The sequence below is a fragment of the Nipponia nippon genome, unplaced genomic scaffold, assembly GCF_047370975.1.
Source record: "Nipponia nippon isolate SJK-2023a ecotype South Korea unplaced genomic scaffold, ASM4737097v1 scaffold_20, whole genome shotgun sequence".
Classification (NCBI taxonomy): domain Eukaryota; kingdom Metazoa; phylum Chordata; class Aves; order Pelecaniformes; family Threskiornithidae; genus Nipponia; species Nipponia nippon.
This window is the reverse complement of record NW_028262337.1, coordinates 6,799,433-6,820,480: the sequence shown is the minus strand read 5'-3', so window position 1 is coordinate 6,820,480 and position 21,048 is coordinate 6,799,433. Positions and strand designations below refer to the sequence as shown.

Below are 21,048 nucleotides of genomic sequence, written 5' to 3'. Positions count from 1 at the left end.
AAAGAGCTATACTGATAACACCTCTGAGCAGATGAATGCTACTCTATTTGAAATCTTACTTGCTCCAAAAGGTTGAGTATTTTTTCCACTTGATCTTCATGTGTAAGGATTTATAGAATTTATGGCTGGGTTCTTTTGATGTGGCACTACTCCACATGTGAATGATGGGAAGCTGGAACACATGATGAGGATGCTTGCCAAGAATAATTGGCTTCTGCACTGTGGACCAGCTCAAATATTGTGAGTACCACAGTATGTAATTTGGGTGTGCATGTTGCCTGCAGTTCAAAGCATTTCATTAGTCCGCAGTGGCAAGCTGAGCTTCCTGTTGGCTGACTCCTTATATGTTTATTAAACAAGCTACATGCAGCCCTCAAGAAAGGGATCGTAATTTCCAGCTATAGTCTTGGTTTTCTTTGGAACAGATGGAAATTAATCTAAGTCATTTTTCTTTCCATTTGCTTTTCTAATGATTGTCATATTCTGCCAATCATTCTTGTGACTTTCTGGTAAATCTAAAAACCTGTTTGCTGGCACACAGAGGTTGCTGGCAAAAGTAGTTGTGGTGCACTGTGTGGACTGCTAAAAGAATTGTTAGATCCTGATATACATGTTATTTATTAAACTTCAGCAATGTCCTCAAAAGCCGGCTTGTGCCGGTTCAGATTTGTGATCTGTAACATGTAGAGACATTAGAGTTCTTTGGTCAGGTGAGTCTGTCTTGTCTTCTTGTCTTCAAACACTTTTTATGTGCTTCTCCCACTCTTGATCCATACATATTCGTTTAGACTATATGGTAATATTTTTCTCCTTCAACATGAAGGGATGGGAGAGAGAGAGTTTATTTCTCCTAGTCCTCAAGGAAGAGCTCAAAGACTTTAAACTACTTAGGTCTTTACCGATCCACAGTCAAAGCTGGCAATTGTCTGCGCTATATCACCTTTAAAATACCAGTATCAAGATTTATTGGCATCTGCCTTAAAGAGTTAGCATTTAAAGAATCAATCTGAGTACGGCTAATTTTTTAACACAAGGATTTACTGGTTTCAGTTTGTTAGAAAACTATTCCTATGGCAACCAAGAGCCTAGGGTTTAGCAAATGTTCCCCCGATTTTGTACATTTCACTGAAAGTGCAGTTGCGCTTTGATATGAACCATTTTTTTGCAAGCCTGCAGACAAAATTATTGTCACTAGTATGTTACTGGTCAAAATATGTATTCTTAAATTCTAATGAAACTGTGTTTTGCTGGTGAATTGTCATTCCACTGAGACTTCATTTCCACATACCTTGGGCACAGTGCCAGCATCAAGAGATCTATACTCTGTCCCAAGCCATTCTTTCATACCCTGGGGACATCTCCTCATCTGTGCCAGTGCTGTTGTTTATGAAGGCACAGAAGAAACTGGCGAGAACTTAGGCAGGTTAAAAATAACTGGTTTTTGCAGTTATTTTTAAGAAGTCTGGTCTTCTGGTCTACATCACCATGTGTCCCCAAAAGAAGTGTAGTACGCAGATGGCTAATGATGACTGCAGTCATCAGAGCAAGGATAGAACAGCCTGTGCCAGCATCACCACCAGGAACCAATAGTGTGGAACCATCCCTTCAATCTTTTCATTTCCCTGATGTTCAGGTATAATTTTGTTTATTGGTGATGATATACTAACAAAGTTGATCCAGCATAAGGTAACTGATATGCTTTGCTTTTCCATTCAAAACAAAACTTCAATCAAAAATGACTGATTTTTAAAATTATTGTTTTGCCATGTTATGAATTAGACCAAGCTCTCAACAAGGCAAATGATAGTTGTTCCACTGCAGTCTTCACACTTCAGTTTTATTTTGTTTATTATGCAACACCTGACCCCAAAACAAGTTAAGAGTTGTGCCCAGAGTTTTACAGGACAGAAATTCTGTAGGAGAAATAGTTCTGGGAAGAGAGGGAAAATGCACAACTCTGACTGACAGATGCATGTGGTCTGGCTTCACTGAACCTGACCAGAGGAGGAAATCAGATTGTCTGATTTCGTACACTGGACATACCTTCCTCCCGTAATCTCCCCAGCATGCAGCCCATCACCATGGTCTCTCCCATCCTGTAACTCCATGTGCCAGATGCACGAGGGCAGCCTGAGCTGCAGGTCACTGCCCATCTGCACCCAACAAGCGGGGCCAGCCTTGCTGAACAAAGGTCAGGGATTCTGCCAAGTTGGTAGCAGAAATGCCGTCTGCCCTTCCTAATTGCACATCCTGACATGCCAAAAACAAGATGCAAGGATGTGGGCTGTGTGTGCCCCAGCATGCTGGATGTACTCTTCTCACAGAGAGAATCACTGCATGATCTAGTGCATGGCTTTTCACGAGGCAAGGAGGTCAAATCTTTGCAATACCTAATGTTTTAGGGCTTGGTGTACACAAGATTTCTCTTTTTTAAAAAATTCAAAATTGCAGCCCCATTTAAGCTGGGACAAGCTGGTGCAGCCAGCACTCAGCCATGGAGTGACCTGCTTTGGGGAAGTGATTCCCTTGTTCTGATTTGTTTGGTTGGTTTTATGTTAAAAAAAATTCTAACAAAAATTTGTTCAAGTAAATGATTTCCTAAGGAAATAATCATACAGTTTGAAAAAAGAGGTTATGATTCCTCTTAAAAAACAACAATATTCTGTTATTTCTCTTTGTGAAACCCATTCTGTGTTGACAGTGAACCATTTTAAGGTTTGTGCCATTATGAGATAACTTTGCAGTTTATGTGAAACACTCATTTTTGCCTTGCACATTTCATTACCTGGACCACTCATCTAATCTCACAGGAACACGTGGCTTGTCATGTTTGCTTGATGAATTTTTTGTATGTATTTACCTTCTTACTCATGAGTTTGAATTCAGTTGTCTTTGTATATTTTACTACATTTGTGTAAACAAGCGCAAGCTATGAGTCACATCCTCAGCTGCAGTAAATCAGTGTGCCACTATTAAAATCACTGATACCTACCTATTGGCTAAGATGTAGCCCTTTATTTTTCTATACTTTCCATTGCAAAGACTTACTGTGTTTTAGAGGATAAGGTGTTAAAACTATATCCTGAGTATAAAACACTCTTCTTGCCTTAAAAAACAATGTCCTTCTTTACACTAGACCAAATGGAATTTAAAGCAGAACACTGTTCTGTGTTTAAGGTTAAAACAGGTTATGAAATCCATTAAGATAAAGATGCAATTTAGAGTGCTACATGAGTTATGTCGCAGAGGTTAAGAGAGTTTACCTAATAGTCGAAGTCTGATTTAGTATTTCTTCCAGCAGAAGGTTCAGCTACTTTACTTGTACTAGCTTGCTATGAGTTTGTTTCTACTAAGTAAACATTCCTTTTGAAATAATCAATTTTGAATGTCAAAAGTCTGAAACTCCCCACAAAGGTATGATGTGCAATTTTCCAGATGTACAAGAAGCAGCTCTGCACACTAATGTGCACCGTACACTGTATTTCTCATGGGAAGTTTTCCAAAAGTAGCCTCTAAAATAGTAATTTTTCAATATCTTTTAGGAAAAAAAGAGTTGCATCCAACTAGAGCTAACATTAGTTGCATGTTGGATGGCAATTGTTGGAAACCCTTAGTAAAAAAAAGGTCGTTTGAAGTGTAAACAAATTGTCATATAGTAGCATCTTGTTTTTCAAATCCTAAAAAAAGAAAACACAGCCAGCACTGTCATTTTGCCACCTCTTTTCATCACGCCTGCTATCACTCCTGACAACTCTATGGAGCGGCTCTTCAGTGAAATTCTGGTCTGTTGCAATCAGTGGGACTTTTTTGCAAGAATTCACTGGAGCTAGGGCTTTAACTGCTGTTCTTTTCCTGTTTAAAAGTTTTATGACATAATGACTATTTTTCACTTTATAACTTTCCCCCTTTTTCTTCTTTTTCCCTTTTGGAAAATTCATTGCCTCATTCTGGAGTCTGGCCAAGTTCTGTATCTCTTCTCATTTTATAGCTAATCTTATTCTTTTTCAATCAGCTCATATATACTTCATTGAGTTTCATTATCTACAACAATGACTTCAAGATCAATCAAACAAAATGTTCATCATAAACCAGATTTGGTATTTTTTAACCCCTCCCCTGGGAGACTTGCCTCCGTTACATACAGGAATCTCGGTGTGTATGCTGCCATCAAAACCAACAGATACTTCTTTCAAGGACCTTTAGCATTATTTTTATATTGCACAGGTACCCAGTAGAGACTAAGCAGGAGGAAAAGAAGGGATCTACATGTTTTCCTTGGAGCTTCCACTTCCTCTTACTTTTGGAGATACACTGACTGCTGGTCTCTCTTTCCTTCGCGTATTGCATGAGCTTCCTTTGCAATTAAAAGGTTACCATGAGTTTGGGTTGCCCTCACTGGAAGTTACTTGTATTTGCCTATTTCTGGAAGAATGTTGCTCACCCATCCTGTTGTGCTTCTTCTTATTCTGTTCTTTCACTGTCTTCTATTAAAAAGTACCTGTTAGTTCACGCAATAGCTGATTTTAAATTATCGCTTTCCTCTTCCACATTATTCAATCTCTCTCCCCTCAAAAAACAATTGGCAGTAGTGCATTTTTGCCCAAGTTTAAAGATGAACTGCAGTCCCTAAAATATGAGACACATAATACAGTTTAAAAATTGCATTTATCTTAATTTCCAATACCTGCATTTTAACTGAAAATATTTTTAAATGTCTGTTCTTCCCTGACACAATTTGAAAGACTCGTGTTTCCCTTACGTGGGCTGATTTCATCAGTAATGTGTAGAGGAGCTCTGCTCCATTCAGCTCCTGATGCTCTAATTGTCGCAGGAGAAATACGCCTGCCAGAACTAAAGACATTTTATTTTGATTTCAAAATGCAATCACTGGAAATGTTGAAGTCCCCACGAGAATTTTGTTACTGGGACTAAAACTGTCACCCATTTTTTTCCTTCTTAGAAAAAAAAAAAGGTTTTGGATTATTTCCCATGGTTCAATTTTGTATTTTTTTTTTTACATCATATTGGGTTTTTTCCATTTCTGCTTTGATTTTACTTATTAGAGGTTCTTTGTCTTTTATATAATCCTCTGCAAAGTATTTTTGATCCATTTTCAGAAACATGATATACACAAACTGCATTATTTTGTTTTATACTTTTGGGACTCAAGGAAGGGCTGCCAGGGACGAGAGTGACATCCCACCAACAGCCCCTCAGTAACCGCTGGGAGAGGCACAGAGGGGCCAGCGATTCCTCTGTCTTTTACCACTCTTAAAATTTACAAGTACCTTTTTTCAATTTATTCCACTCTTTTGTCAGATGAGAAGTTTCTTTAGAAGCTCAATTCACTCATACCTTAAATTAGGATTTGAGTTAGGTATTTGGGTTAGTTTTTTAAAATAAAGGCTATATTTTGTACAATGGCTATACCATCTGTTCTTTACCACCGGTTCTTGGCTTCTCAGCACCAACACTACAAAAATGGCTTAGGCAGTCAGTTTTGTACAGAAAGTACAGCCAGCTCCTGCATTTTTTTGTATCTGTTACTTGAAAGAATTGACTTATATCATAACTGCGCATCTCCGACACTAAATGCATTACTACACGGAGAAAATACCTCATCTGCTTAGGAATTACTTTCCTCATGGAAATAAAAATGCTGTTGCTGCATCCCATATTTTCTCATATTTGCCTTTACCATATTTTATCAGCTTGCAAATAAAAAGATCTCTTGCCCTCCTACCTACCTGCCTTCTCTTGTGAGGGAAGTCTCTGTGAGAGCTCAGGGTAAAGCTGGGCACCTTCTATGTGTGTGTCACCACCATGGGTCAATATTATCACAGAAGCAGGCACATCCATGTAGGGTACTCAAACTGGATTTTGTAAGGGGAAGAAAGAAAAAGAAAGGTTATTCAGGACTATTATTGATTTCATTTGGCGAAAATGAAAAAACTATGCAGCATTCTTATGATGACATTAAAAAAAACTGCAATGACCACAAGAGATGATTACATAAAAAACCTTTAATCAGATTTTTTTTTAGAAAACAGATAGTTCTGCAACCAGCAGGCTTAGCAATGCTTGGTTTTCTATGGATTTATTATTGGATTCCTTTGTTTCTAACAGATAAAACTTCCAGTGGAAGTTTTCCCTACCAGTGCATAGCCCTCTCGCCTGTGCAGCTTCTGTATGCTCTACAGGTACAGTGAGCACACTCTACATCTCTTCACTTAGTAAAGGCATTAATAAAGATTTTCCCTTTAGTTGGTGACTTATTTTCAAGAAACTTGCCAGAATCTAGTGTGTTTGAAATCTCTACAACTCTGCTAGGTTTGGTTGAGGTTGACCAAAAGATTTAAACACAGGCAGACATCCAAACCCAAAAGTATTTTGTGAATTACTTCCACTCATTTATGCTAACGCAGTATGTGTCTTTGCATGCAGCCAAAGGCCTGGTGTATAGATGAGTTCTCAGAAGTTTAATTTCCTGGTTTTTATACTTTTTTTTTTCTGGGTCATAGAGATGGTTTGTGAAACAAAAAAATATTTTGAATTTTAAAGGTAATTCTGCTGAAAAAATAAAAGGTGTTTACTCCTTTCATGTAGTCTCAGATGTAATCAAGAATTGTTCTATCAATATAGATGAATTATGCAAGAAAGAAATGGTTTTAATAGTTCCTGGATAAATAGCTGTACAATAAAGTAAATATATCAGAGATTTTATGAGGTTGCAGCAACAACTTTGTCATAAAGCTACCAATGTTCATTATGTCAGCTTGTGAGAAGTAACTACTTTTCTGTTGAATAAAGAGAGCAACAAGCATAGTTGTTCTGAAGCTGAAGTCTTGAGACTTGAGAACTTGAGAACTGAGGAGCACCACGGGTCTTACTTTGTTTTCTTTTTGAGCTTTTAGGGAAATACCACTATTTAAAGCCATAGGCAGATGTCGTCTTTCAAGTTCTCATCACAGAGGTTACTACAGGCTGCTAAAAGTTACTGTCCAGATTTGTTTCACAATGAAGTAATTTCTCTGTGTGCTTCCTAATACGTTCCAGACAAAATCAGCTAATTTAGCTCAGATCTGCTATTTAAACATCTTGAGCTGTCTTAGCTCTTCTTGTTTCAAGCATATTAGCTCTCTTGAACTTCTTCTGCCAGCAATGTGGTGACATTGGTAATTTATAGCAAGGAGCTATTACTGAGCAGATTTGGACTGAAATGGAAGAGGACATTTCTCCATGGTCCATGTCTGAGCAGCAGGTAATTTGATACAGGTTTTGGAAGGACAAATGTACTCAGGTGCATAAAAATGTTTATCGCACATGATAGAGGTCTATGAAAATATGACTAGCATGGAAAAAACGAATTATATATATGAATATATATATATAAAATACAAAAATGCTACTGAATTAAACCTAATGAACAAATATTACAAAATACAAAAACACCAATGAAGGTACAATAAATGTAGGTTTGTGAGAACCTGTTTAGCAATGACTGACATTGCTTACTCTTGAGAGCTGTCTGCTGTGCTGCCTCTTTTTTGAGGCTTTTCCCTGTGGTTGTATAAACTTCTCGTGTTCCTAAGCAAGAATTAAAGAAACTGAGCTGTAGCAAAACTTCCTGTGATCTGAGCACCATATCATAGTGAACTTCCCATGACATGGAAAGTTGCTAAATAGATTCTGAAAAAAAAAAACAACAACAAAAAGCCAGTGCTGATTTGCCTGGGCACAGCATCATTTGCTTTATCTAACTACACACATAAATCTAGTTAATTTAAAATTAGCTAAAATGCTATGAAGAAACAACCAGTGCTTTTGAAACTGGTTGTAACTGATGACTAAGCAAGCTTTGCCAAACAGAATAAAACCATTTTACCAGAAGTTTTGAACTTGTCAGGTCTCAAAGGAAATGTAGAGTCATATTGGGTCACACCAACACAGTGTGTTCAGGAACGTGCAGTGGGAGAAGGTGCTCCTAAATCAGGAGCTGGTGTCCTTTCCTCCAGATCAACACTAAACTAAAGTAGTTAGTAGGCAGTCACATGGTTGGCAGTTTAAAATATTATGATATATTTGTCAAGGTATGAAGTCGGTGTTTGTAGACATGGCTGGCTTGCCTGGAAAAATGGTCATGGCTAAACTGCTCTTGTAGTTTCAGGTATATCCTATAATCTATATAACTTTTGGTTATCATTTGTGCAGTGCACTGTACCAATCTGTAAATGCTGTGCCGCTACTCTTGCGTGTCAGTGTTGAGCAAAATGAGCATAATGTAAATGGATGTAATTTAGATATGGCTTGTTAATGCACTCTTACACCGTTAAAGGAAGGTACTGCATTGAAGTTCTTATTAGATTCAACACTATTATTATTTATTTTAAAAGAAATACAATTTGCTCCCCTTTCAAAATGTAATAATGGCCCCTTTCAACTTGCTTTAAAAATTGAGAGAGCTGCACAGCACTGCTGCCAAGGACCTGCTGGCAGCTGCAGCACTCCAGACTGTTGTGGCCCAGGCAACAAGTAGCCATCCTGAATGACTCTTTTTTGACTTTCAACAAGGACTAGTCTTTATTAAGGTGAAGCTTGCTCTAGTAAATGTTGATAAATGTTGTTATATAAATGTACAAAATTAGAAATTGTCCTCTAAATTGGTAATGGGAAAATATTTGTAATTATTGGGAAAATACTTATCTGTTTAGACTGGTTATTAGTAGAAGCTGGACCAGAATAAAATGTGAACTACATCTGAATTAGGAAAAAGCTGTTTTTTTTCCCGACAACATTTAAGAGAGGATTTCCTTTGATTAAACCCTCCCTGCTGGCAGAAAACCCACAGATTACTTTTACCAGATCTCCCAGGCCTGGACAACTGATTAATCTCTTACTGCAATGTCTGTATATTCCTGCTGCCTTCATATTCGTACCTTGAGTTGCAGAACTTTAATGGTTTTGCACTTAGCTCTGTGGATTTCTGCTTGGTTTTGTATCCTAGAACAGACAGTGCAGTTCTTGTGTAGGATATTGAGACAGAGCTATAGGGTCCAGCTACAGGTATGTGCACAAAGAGGAAAGAAGTTATATATAGTGAAAAATACAGTTATTTGTCTTTCTTTAGGTATGTTCCAGTATTTATGTTGAAACCCATGTAGATGAGAAAGTCTTACAGAAATGGTGTTTTGAAATTGGGACAGCTCTGGCTCACCTGGTAAAGATAACCTTAAAAGATGATTAACAAACCTCATCTTTCAGGAGGAAAAAAAAAAAAAAGGGAAGAGAACCTGTTGACATGTTGAAATCGTCTCTTTGAATAGATCAGTGTCCTAGGATTAAGGACAATGTGCTTTTAATGATGAATTGAATCACGAGGTACGGATCTTAATTCCACAGTGCTCTTTCTTGCTGTTAGTAAATCAACCATTTTGAGAAACAAGTTTTTGATTCTTTACTCTGCCAAGTTTCCTTTTGCAGCACTGATGAGGAATCGTTAGAGAGCTTGTTAAGGCTCCTTCATTCTCAGGGCAAATTTGCACGTGAGCCTCAGGTAGCACTATGAAACCTACAGCAATTGCCTCTGCTCAGATCCCAGACTGACTGCCAAATGTAGGTGATGATCTTCAGAGGTTCAGAAATCTTAGTTTTATTTTTCACTAGAAAATAATCATTTTCAAAACCCAAAAACTTTCCTGGAAGTGTACCGGTAGCACTGAAGTGTACTCTGGGAAAAATTTCTGAGCTCCCTTAGAGAGTCTTAAGAGAATAGCAATACAAGGGTATTCTCAGGCCGAAGCATCTCCCCATCTTCATGATAGTGAGGAAGGGGAGGGATCTCAAACAATGCAGTTGTGGTGTGCATCTCAGCATCTTCTCTTGGAGCTGCTCCACTTTGTATAAATAAGTAAAGAGTTGAACCACAGAGATACTGATCATTTGCAGGGCTAGGATGAGAAAAGCTTCCTTTTTATTATTTATCCATACCAGAATTTTAGCAGAAAAAAATCAACAGATCCACCTCAAAAATAGTCAACAACCCTGCATTCAGGATGCTCACACAGTATGTGGGAAACTAGCACAAAATTTTGAATCCTCTTTGTTCCAGGACAGCTGCATAATAATCAGGCTATTTTAGGTTAAGATTTTATTTTATTGTATTTCAGGAAAAAAACACAAAACACAACTTTGAACCATTTTGGTGTTACCCTTCTGTAGAGTAGGATATGTATATGTTTGGGGGGGTTGTTAAATCTCAAAAGTTTTCTGGGATACAAAAAAGTTTCCCATCAGTTCTAATTCTAGTATCCATAGGAGGAGAAAAGAACATGTTGGGCAATCTTTCTCGAAAAAAAAAAAAGCTCCAGAATGAGGTGGATTAATCATTACTATAGTGTAGCTCACCTGAACCTTTTTTTTTCTTACCCTACTTTTGATCTCTTTTATTTCATCTACACAAATTAGGGGCAGGTCATCAGTTAATATGAAAGAGCATGGCACCACGTAAATCAGTGCTGAGCATTTGGCGCAGGGCTTCTAAAAGAAAATATGAGGGAAAAAAATCCTTCTGTGGGTTTCAGGGAAATGAACTGTTAATGAATATTGTGAAAGAGCTGAAATTTGCTGTAAGGGAAAGACTGACACAGTGTTTGTTGAGTTTTCAACTTGACGCATGGAGGAGCAGGTTGAGCTGTCTGTGGTTTTGCTGGATGACGTTTGTCCGTTGCCTACCTGTCATCCAAAACAAACCATCTCCCAGCCTGGCCTTTTCACAGCCACAGAAATAGTGACTGATACTTACAGTGTCAGCTCGAGGGTTAGTAGCCTCTGGGATAATTTCCTGAGGCAACATGACACAGAAGTGTAGCAGAAATAATGATTGACTCATTGTCCAGTGTAAAGAAATTGTATGACTAACACAGTTCATTCAGTTTAAACCGTAGCTTTCTTATCTATGACATAAATCTGATAATAGTGAGGTGTATCTGACTTCCAGAGGAGTGTTTGTGTTCCTCTGCAAAAGCCAAAAATCAAACCAGTGGAAATAGTATTATCTTAAAACCAGCATAAATAGGAAGTGAGATTGTGCTTAAAAAACTAGGGGAAAAGACCCACAGTTTTGATGTATTTGCATCATCTATTATTTAATGAGATCTAATCCTGAATGGGGCTCTTGGGCACTAATAAAATAATATTTTTAATATATTAATAAGCAATGACACTAAACGAAAAGAGATTATAAAAATATTTATGATAACAGTAAAGGTTCTGTTAGAATTATCTTACTAAAACCAAACTAAGTTTATCCACCTCCTTAGTCTTATAATTTGTAGGCAAAAAGATTATTCTCTTTTTCAGCAGTGTCAGAGATAAGTGTAGAATTTTACAGGAGATGCAGTAGATGATCTGGAGATTTTATAGAGTGAGGGTCTGATTCAGCACATATTCACTGGGAATAATCCATCAAGAGCATCCATTCAGACAGTAACTTCACATTTTTCTGTTATCTTTAGTAGGGCACAAGAGTCCAGTGATATGGAGTGTGCTGTAGCCCAGAGGCTGATTCAGACATCGCCTCACCTGAGAAGGAAGCATTAAAAGCTAAATAAATATTGAAGCTAAAAGTGATATTTATTGGTTGCTTGTGTTCTTAGCTCAGGGAAGAGTGCAGAAGTGTAGCCCATTTGTGTCATGTAAATACACCCCAATGTGAAGGGAAGAACAGTTTCATAAAAGGGAAGGAGGAAAATTCATTCCTACTGCTGCCCTTTCTGCTGCTTTCAGGAATGAAGATGAATGAAGTTGCATGTTCTTGTATTTCTCGTTTTGCTTTGTTGGAAAAAGAGCAGGCTTCCTGCTACCCAACTGGGGCAAGGCTGAGAGGTTTCCTCTCTCCTGCAATCTCCAGGGCCCTGAGATAAACCCTGTCTCCCGCTGGTCTCTCTTACGATCAGTTCATTTTGTTTATCTTATCAATATCATTCAAATCTGGTTCAAATTAGAATTACCACCAAAAACACTCAGGACATTTTTAGAGTGCTTTCCTTAGGAAATAGGTATGTATTAGTACAGCCGCCTATTAACTTTTGAAATCATTGACCACTGCTAGCTAAATCTGATAGTGAGGTAGTGATTTATGAAATTTATTAAATATAAACTATGTAAAAATGGGTAACTTTATAAAGGAGCCTATTAACACTGTCTTTTAAGAAAAAAAAAAAAACCTGCAGTTTGAGCACGTTTCTTGTTAGACACCAGAGAATCTAGATGAAGAAGAGCCAATATGAATGCCTCAACTCTTGGAAAGCTTTAATTCAGCTTTCCCATTTTATCAGACACCAGGAATTCTATTGAGGTGTCTTTGGCAAAGACCAGCTGAAGCTTTTTCTAAACTTTGGCATTTTTTTTAATATAGCGTGAGCTCAGGCTGCACTGTTGGATGTTGTGAAGTTCAGAAATCAAATCAACCAGGAGACACAAATGCTTAGGGAAACAGACTTTATTACTTCTGGTACTTACAGTTATCTTTATTTTTATTTTATTCTGCAGTGATTTCTGAATATGCATTTGTAAGGTTTTTGAGGAACTCTCAAAACCAGACAGAGATCCTGAAATTCTTTCACAGATGGGACTCCCAATTTTCACATTTCAACTTGATCTAAACAAGTTCCAGTTGGTAATAAAGATTTTGTGACAGAACAGAGTTTCTGTGTCTTGGAGCTGTTGACATCTCAGATGAAACCAGCAGTAATCTGCTTAAAAGTGAAGTTGATGGTTTCTAATGGGCTTGTATTGTTTTTTGACAAAAACTCAAGCTGTTCCTTGATGTTCTTATCATATGTTCTAAGAAAGCAGGAAAACAAAATTATTAGTAGGTCTTTTTAACAGTAAAATATTACACATATAAATGTAATGATTTGTATTTCTTGTTTTAATCATAATGCCCAGAATAATGTATATGAGTTGAGCTCTTCAGCAAAATCCTGATGGGGACAATGTGATATCCTTTGATCCTTCTATTAGGGTCAGAGGCTATTACAGAATAGCAAACATGACAGTGTGGCTATTTGAACCACCTACTTTTTGCCAAAATGGCTTTTATTTTTTCAGCTGCTAATTTAATCACAGAATCACAGAATGCTTGAGGCTGGAAGGGACCTTTGGAGGTCATCTGGGCCAATCCCCTTGCTCAAGCAGGGCCACCTAGAGCCGGCTGCCCAGGGCCATGCCCAGATGGCTTTTGAAGATCTCCAAGCATGGAGACTCCACAGCCTCTCAGAACAACCCGTGCTAGTGCTTGTTCCCCCTCACAGTAAAAAAGTGTTTCCTGATGTTCAGAGGGAACCTCCTGTGTTTCAGTTTGTGCCCGTTGCCTCTAATTTTGTTCTACTTTGAAAATCTCTCACTTCTCTCATTATGTTGAATCAACAGCAGTATCCTCCTCAGAAACAAACTGTTTTACAGCTACAAGGGGAACTAATCTTGAGGATACATCCTCTCACCTAGAAAAAATATTTTTTGTATGATACAAGAAATAGGATAAGAAAGCAGGTTGGGCAATGAACCCATTATTGAACTCCTTGCCTACAAGCCTCAGAGTACAGAATCAATGTAATTACAGCTGTTGGGAAAAAAAGAGATTTAAAAAAGAAACAGACCTTTTCTCAAAATGCAGTTTGTTCATTAAGAGAAAGCAATAAAAATACATGCAAAGGACATTTTGCTACTTGAAAATCAAGAGCTTTCCTCTTTTTTCTTTATTTTGAGCAAGGTTGATTGCTTGATGGAAGGGCTTACTTCTTTTCACCAGTGACTGAGTGACAGTGGTCCTTCTGGGAGATTCTTACAGGCAGTGGAGTGAGGAATGCATTCGTCCTTCACCAAAGTGGTCAGGGGGGAAGGGAGCACTGGGTAGGGATGTATGGTAACAGAAGAACGTCCATTTGGCCTTGTTGGATATTTGATAAGAGCAAAGAGTGGATTTAAACATTCACACTGCAAACATTTTGATGTGCTCTGTCATTAAAGCAGTAAAGAATTTAAATATGCTGTATGTAGTGAATGTGTGTTTTCCTGATCGGCTTCAATGAAAGATACTTTTCTCATAGTTTGCCATACTACCTTGGCATCGCAATACTATTTCTTAGGATGAATTTGCAAATACTGAATACAGAAATACTTCCAGACTTTAGAACAAATTATATCCGTATAAGTAACTTCGTTCCAAAGCTTTTTCACAGAAGTAGACCAAATGTTTCACAGAAAAAAAGAGAGGAAGTCAGCACAGTAACATCCCTATCCCCACGCAGTGAAACTGAACTACATATTGAGAGCCTAATGATACAGTTCTATATTTAGAAGAGTCAAAAGTGCCTTATTTACTCTGAACTAACTATAACAGACATGTTCCAAGGGCCCAATAACATCTTCATAGATATCTGCAGCCCTCCTGTTACCTGGTTTTGTTAAGAATATAAACACATGTTGCTCATACCTTTGCCCTTGAAATACAGTCTTAGGGTATAGAGAGATTATTATATGGCATATGTGGATTTCTCTGACACCATGCTCTCAAATAGAAAATGTTGGGGGAAAAAAAACACACTTTTTTTCCTAGATCCTCATTTAATCTGTGTTTTGTCCATGTATTTCTTTATACAGTCCTTTTAATGTAAGTGTAGTCAAGTATTTTGACGAGTTGTGCATAACTGGACTTTATCATTTTGCTCCTATTATTTCCTGGAGGTTACTACATTCTCTGTTCAAGGAGGTAAGGCAGTTTCCGTAGCCTAAGACCAGTGCTACTGGCATTGTATAATGCAGTATGTTGAGGGAGTCCTGCAGATCATCACATCCTGAGAGAAGACTAGTCCTGGTCATTTGGACACAGTCTGTCTATGCATAAGACTACTAACCAGAACAAAGGATTTTTCTTCACTAGAGTGGAAACTTGGAGAGATTCCTGGCATGGAAGAAAGTGAGTGTTCAGAGTGGGACCATCAGAACAGTTTGTGAGAAATCTGCTGCAGCTGAGTTGTCTTCCCAGATGCTCATTCCAAAAGCTCGTCAAGAGTATTTTGGTTTACTTCTGATTGTGGAGGGATGTCTGAAAATTTCTAGATGTTAAACAAAAATGTCTTTCATAATTACATTTTATCAACAGCAAGACATATGAACACTCCACAAAGATAGCCTTTTAAGTCACAATATTTACGATTTTCTCAGTAAAACCTAAAAAGAAAATGAATTTTTTTTTTCAATGGTAAAATGGGTGACTAAGAAAATGGACGCTGTTTCTATGTTGAATCAGTGTTGATATGGCTATGTTTAACAGAAGGTGCCAACATTGACTAAAATGTCAGTCATGTCAATATATAGGCCATCAGTTAAGGCTGTAAGTAGGAACATCCTCATTTACAGAAAAATTCTTAGTTTGAACCACAGAGGATTTTTTTTAAATGCTGTAGTAGTAAGATAAACTGAAATTCTTGGCCCAGCACTTCTTTCTGTTGCTCCAAACTTCAAGCTTACACTAGGTAGAAGAGCAAAAAGACAGACAGAAGATTTAGGGAAGATGTCCAGGCTCTGAGTCTCACAGCAGTTATTCAGCTCATCTTCATTCAGAATAGCCTGGATGTTTCCAGAGCTTCTTCCAGCTGCCTGCACCCCCAGAAGACAATACACATGCCGAGCTTATCTGGATCACGTCACTGCTTGGCGGTGACCTTGTCTTGCCTCCAAAACACTCCCATTTTAAGGCAACACAGTGGTCAAAGCCCTTGGCTGTGTGCTTGCTGAGTCAACTCTTTTCCAGCCTCTGCATCACTCAAGATAATCTCAACCGATGAGACAACAGTGATGAATCTGTACTTACCTTTTCCTTCTGCTGTGCTGAAATTCCTTAAAGTACTGCAAAGGTTAGTACAAATACACTTGAGCACTAGTAGAAAAGTAGTATTGCTTTTTCTGGGAATAGTAGGACACTGCTTATAAAAATCATGGTGAACTGTTAAGCAAAGTGGACACTATTCCTCGTTATTGCCATATAGTAATTTTCCCCTTTGAAAATCTTGAACAGAAGTGGTTCCCAAATAAGGGTGTGAAGTACAGTTATCTCTGGTATTGTGTTAGGAGATGTGCTAAGAATCAAGTCTTTTATAAAAACAGACAGTAGAACACCCTTTTTAGAAAAACAGTGCAAAATTATTATAGGTGGGCTTTTTCTTTCTGCTAGCCTTTCATTTGTTTTTTCTATGTACCATACTGAAAGCTACATGTGGTGGAATTGTTTGTAGTAATCTGTGAACTGTAAAGAGAACATTTGCTATCACTTCCTTTTTTCTAAAAGCATATATGAAATAACATGCAAATAGTTAAAGCAACTGGTGTTAAACTGTATTTCTCTCCCTCTTATTAAAGCCTAATGAGATAGAAAAAGAACTTTTGAAATTTCAAAAACCCTTTTGTTTACAGAAGTTAAATTGTTTTAGGACTTCATCATCTGAGGGGGACAGGAGGGGGAGATTGATCATGTACCTATACCAAAAAAACTGATTAGTAGATCAGTCTTGGCTGGGAATAATTACAGGGTGCTACCTTAGAGGTAAGATAGAGGTCAGAAACAGTGTTGTGAGGCTGTCAAAGCTGCGTGGCTGATAATTATTTTTTTATTCTTAGCTTAGTGGTGACGGGGTGTTATACTTGAAAAGCTGTTAACCTCGACAACATTTTCCACCACATGGTATAACAACAAAAATGTGGGCCAAATTTAAAGCTTCAGTACTGTTTAGAAAAATGCTTTCCTATGGTTGTTTAGGCCTTCAGAACTGTGGGAACAAAGCGGGTGTGCTTGTTTGATGGGTACTTTGTCACCAGTTAGAAACCCTTTTATATCTATTTAATCTATCAGGGCTGGCCTGACGGCTCTGCGATCTGAGAACTGGCTGGAGGTGCTGAGTCCAGCAACTCTTTAGTCTAGCATTGGCCATCAGAAGGTTACTTAGTCTGAGTGGTCAGCTGGGTCCCCACGGCAGCCACAGGCTCTTGAAGCGTGGGAGTCGGAAGTGACAGATGGTGAGAAACATCCTAAGAGTGATGGGACTTTCTTGTGAGTGATGGATTCTGGTTTCTAATGTGCTTTGAGATATACCGGGAAGGTGGATAGCAGATAAATACTCCTGAATGTAAGGTGCTGTTGGTAATACATATTATTGCTGCATGGATAACGAGAAAAATAAGTTTTAAAATAAATAACAAACTAAGCATTTTATTACTTTTGCCTTAATATGGTATCCCTCAAGTTTATTTTGTTGTTTTTATGCTTCTCGGAAAAACCTTACCCTCTTACTCTCTTAAGTATTAGAAGGGATTATGTTTACTTGTGAAGAAAAACACAAGTTTCCTAGTATCTGATCTTCATGAACTGCTGAAGGGCAGGCTGCAGGCTAGCAACAAAATAACATCATACTGATTCGTTTTACCTCACTTCGTTATGCATTTTATCCTCAATGAAATCATTGTATAAGGTCATCAGATAACTATGCATATGTTAACCACATCTCCGCTTCTTCAAAAGCACTTAACGCAGTACACTTACAAACATATTATAAAAAAAGTTTTTGCTATTTGCGGTACTGATCTTGATTAGATCTACACCGTGAGGTCAGTAAACCAGTCATGTTCAAGAACTAGTGAGCTGTGATGTCTGCTGTGTTACAGAACGTCACAGATTCTCTTTTCATGGATAAACAGGCTGGAAAATCCTGACTTTTTTTGCCAGGGGAATTCTTTTGGATCAGATAGCATTTATAGTAACTATGACACGTGTGAAAGACAGTGCTTACAATTCAATGGGGATGTTTTTTGTTGAGTATTGGTTAATGTTGTGTTGGCTGAAGGGGTAGGTTAATCATCATACAGGCAGGCACTGCAAAGTTTTCTTTAAATGGTTCTGCCAATTAATCCCAGTCCAGACATCTTCATCTCGCATTGCCTTTTCCAGAGGTGAACGGACATCATTCAAAACTGTGTTTTTGCAATAGTCACAAGTATGCAAAGTTTTACAGCTGCAAAGGAACCTGAAGTTTTTAAGCATGTGCTCTGAAATGTAAAAAGATACAATCTGGTATCCTAGATGTTGAACAGTAATGCACTGAGCTATTTGGCAGTAGTCCATGCTGGGGTGTTTTATTTAAAAAGGAGTTTTAGTTAATTTGTTTGCCTGATTTTTTGCTTGTCTGACATTTTGAGAATAAGGTTAATTTGATGTGAAACGATTTAAGGGACATGTTCTACAAGCCCACTGAACAAACATTTCTCTACCTTGGAGTTATGTTTGCACATAGCCGATCCAGAAGCATGCATGCCAGGAGTTTCAAAACTTGATGTTTCAGATACACAGCTTGCAAGACAGTGTGCCTGGGCTAAAACTCACTCAGCTCCAAGTTCAGTGTGGAGAAGCATTCTCCCCTTCTGATCTACATCAGAAAAAACAATAGCCAGCCTTTGTAGGAGAGGCTCACACCCTAGACATGGAATTATTCTTTTGAAATTATTTGCATACCAACAGATCTCCTGCTGCTGGAGAGTTATTGAAGAAGGGAAAGTCTTCCTCTCTGTAAGTGAAACTTCTGCAAGTTAGGATACTGAGGGAGCTGGCAGAGGAGCTGGCCAAGCCACTCTCCATCATTTATCAGCAGTCCTGGTCAACCAGGGAGGTCCCACATGACTGGAAGTTAGCAAACGTGACGCCCCTCTACAAGAAGGGTGGGAAGGAGGATCTGGGGAACTACAGGCCTGTCAGCCTGACCTCGGTGCCGGGAAAGGTCATGGAGCAGATCATCTTGAGTGCCATTACACAGCACGTGCGGGACAACCAGGGGATCAGGCTCAGCCAGCATGGGTTTATGAAAGGGAGATCCTGTTTCACTAACCTGGTCTCCTTCTATGACAAGGTGACCCACTTAGTGGATGAGGGGAAGGCTGTGGATGTTGTCTACTTGGACTTTAGTAAGGCCTTTGACACTGTCTTGCACAGCATTCTCCTGGAGAAGCTGGCTGCTCACGGCTTGGATGGGTGCACTCTACGCTGGGTTAAAAACTGGCTGGACGGCCAAGCCCCAGAGAGTGGTGGTGAATGGAGTCAAATCCAGTTGACGGCCAGTCACAAGTGGTGTTCGCCAGGGCTCAGTGTTGGGGCCGGTCCTGTTCAATATCTTCATTGATGATCTGGAGGAGGGGATTGAGTGCACCCTCAGTAAGTTCACAGATGACACCAAGTTGGGTGGAAGTGTCGATCTGCTGGAGGGTAGGAAGGCCCTACAGAGGGACCTGGACAGGCTGGATCATTGGGCCGGGGCCAACTGCATGAGATTCAACAAGGCTAAGTGCTGGGTCCTGCACTTGGGTCACAACAACCCCATGCAACGCTACAGGCTTGGGGAGGAGTGTCTGGAGAGCTGCCTGGCAGAAAAGGACCTGGGGGTGTTGGTTGACAGCCGCCTGAACATGAGCCAGCAGTGTGCTCAGGTGGCCAAGAGGGCCAATGGCATCCTGGCTTGTATGAGGAATACCGTGGCCAGCAGGACCAGGGAGGTGATAGTGCCCCTGTACTCAGCACTGGTGAGGCCGGATCTTGAGTACTGTGTTCAGTTTTGGGCCCCTCACTACAAGAAAGGTATCAAGGTGCTGGAGCATGTCCAGAGAAGGGCAACGAAGTTGGTGAATGGTCTGGAGCACAAGTCTTATGAGGAGCAGCTGAGGGAGCTGGGGTTGTTTAGCCTGGAGAAGAGGAGGCTGAGGGGAGACCTTATTGCTCTCTACAAGTACCTGAAAGGAGGTTGTAGTGAGGTGGGGGTCGGTCTCTTCTCCCAAGTAAAAGGTGATAGGACGAGAGGAAAGGGGCTCAAGCTGCGCCAGGGGAGGATTAGGTTGGATATTAGGAAAAACTTCTTCAGTGAAAGGGTAGTCAGGCATTGGACCAGGCTGCCGAGGGAAGTGGTTGAGTCCCCATCCCTGGAGGTATTTAAAAGACAGGTAGACATGGTGCTTGAGGACATGGTATAGTGATGGACTTGGCAGTGCTAGGTTAACGGTTGGACTCGATGATCTTAAGGGTCTTTTCCAACCTGAACGATTCTATGGTTCTATGATTCTAAGTGTTAAGAGAGGTAGCTCCAATGTGACATACAGCAGTTTTGGTTAAAACATGGCTTTCCGTACTGTTATTGGGTCCATTTCCCATATTGTGTTGCTGGGTCCAGTTCCAAAACTTTCATCAGCCCTTTTTTTGCTCACAGCCAACATGCGATACTTTGTGCACACACAGAGGCACAGAGAGAGGCTTTGGGGCTAGAGCAAACGCTGCTGCAGTTATTTGAACGCTCCTTCAGCAGCAGGTGCTTCGGCCGGTCATCGTTATCCCGAGCTTACAAGTGGTTTTACATCTTCCCCACACTTTACAAACATTACCCAGTACATTCTCATGGTACCCCTGTGGGCAGGTAAGAAAATACGGGCACGACCGCTCAGCACGGCGGGGCGGCTCCGCGCCGGGTTTTGCGGGGCTCCCGGCCCCGCGGCGGCTGCCGGCGGGCGGGGGGTGGCTGGGTGTGAAACCACCCGGGGGGGCGGCGGGTCCCCGCAGCAGCCCCGCCGCCGTCGCCGGAGCTGCGAAAACAGGAAGCGCGGTGCCCGCAGCCGGCGGCCGCGCTGATTCACCCGGGCCTGCGCCGCCCCGCCGGCGACGGGCCCGCCCTCCCGCCACGGCCGCCGGGCTGCTGCGCGCCCGCGGAGCTCGGCCCTGCCGGCGAGGGGGCGGCGCTGCGGCCGGCCCCGGCCCCGGCCCCGGCCCCGGTCCCGGTCCCGGCCCCGGGGCGGGCCGGTGAGGCGGGGCGGGGCAGGCGGCGAGCAGCGGCCGGCGGAAAGTTTTTGCCGGTTCCGCCGCTCGCCGACCCGGTGGCTCCGAAGGAGAGCGCGGCCCCGCGGAGGGGAAGAGCCGCGCCGCCCACTGCCCGGGCTGGCAGTATGAGGGAGCAGCACTCATGTGCG

General features: G+C 40.4%; 1 protein-coding gene across 6 annotated transcripts in view; it reads left to right on the top strand.

Annotated features, from left to right (window-relative positions):
- Nucleotides 1-21,048, top strand: part of PDE4D (phosphodiesterase 4D) — a 533,586-nt gene that overhangs the window by 460,741 nt on the left and 51,797 nt on the right. The window contains exon 1 of one of the 6 annotated variants that reach the window (XM_087759659.1): nucleotides 20,795-21,043. The exons of the other annotated variants lie outside the window; for them this stretch is intronic. The gene's annotated coding sequence lies outside the window, so the exon portion shown is untranslated. Of the gene's footprint in view, nucleotides 1-20,794; nucleotides 21,044-21,048 lie in introns of those variants that run through there. 6 annotated transcript variants of the gene reach the window in all.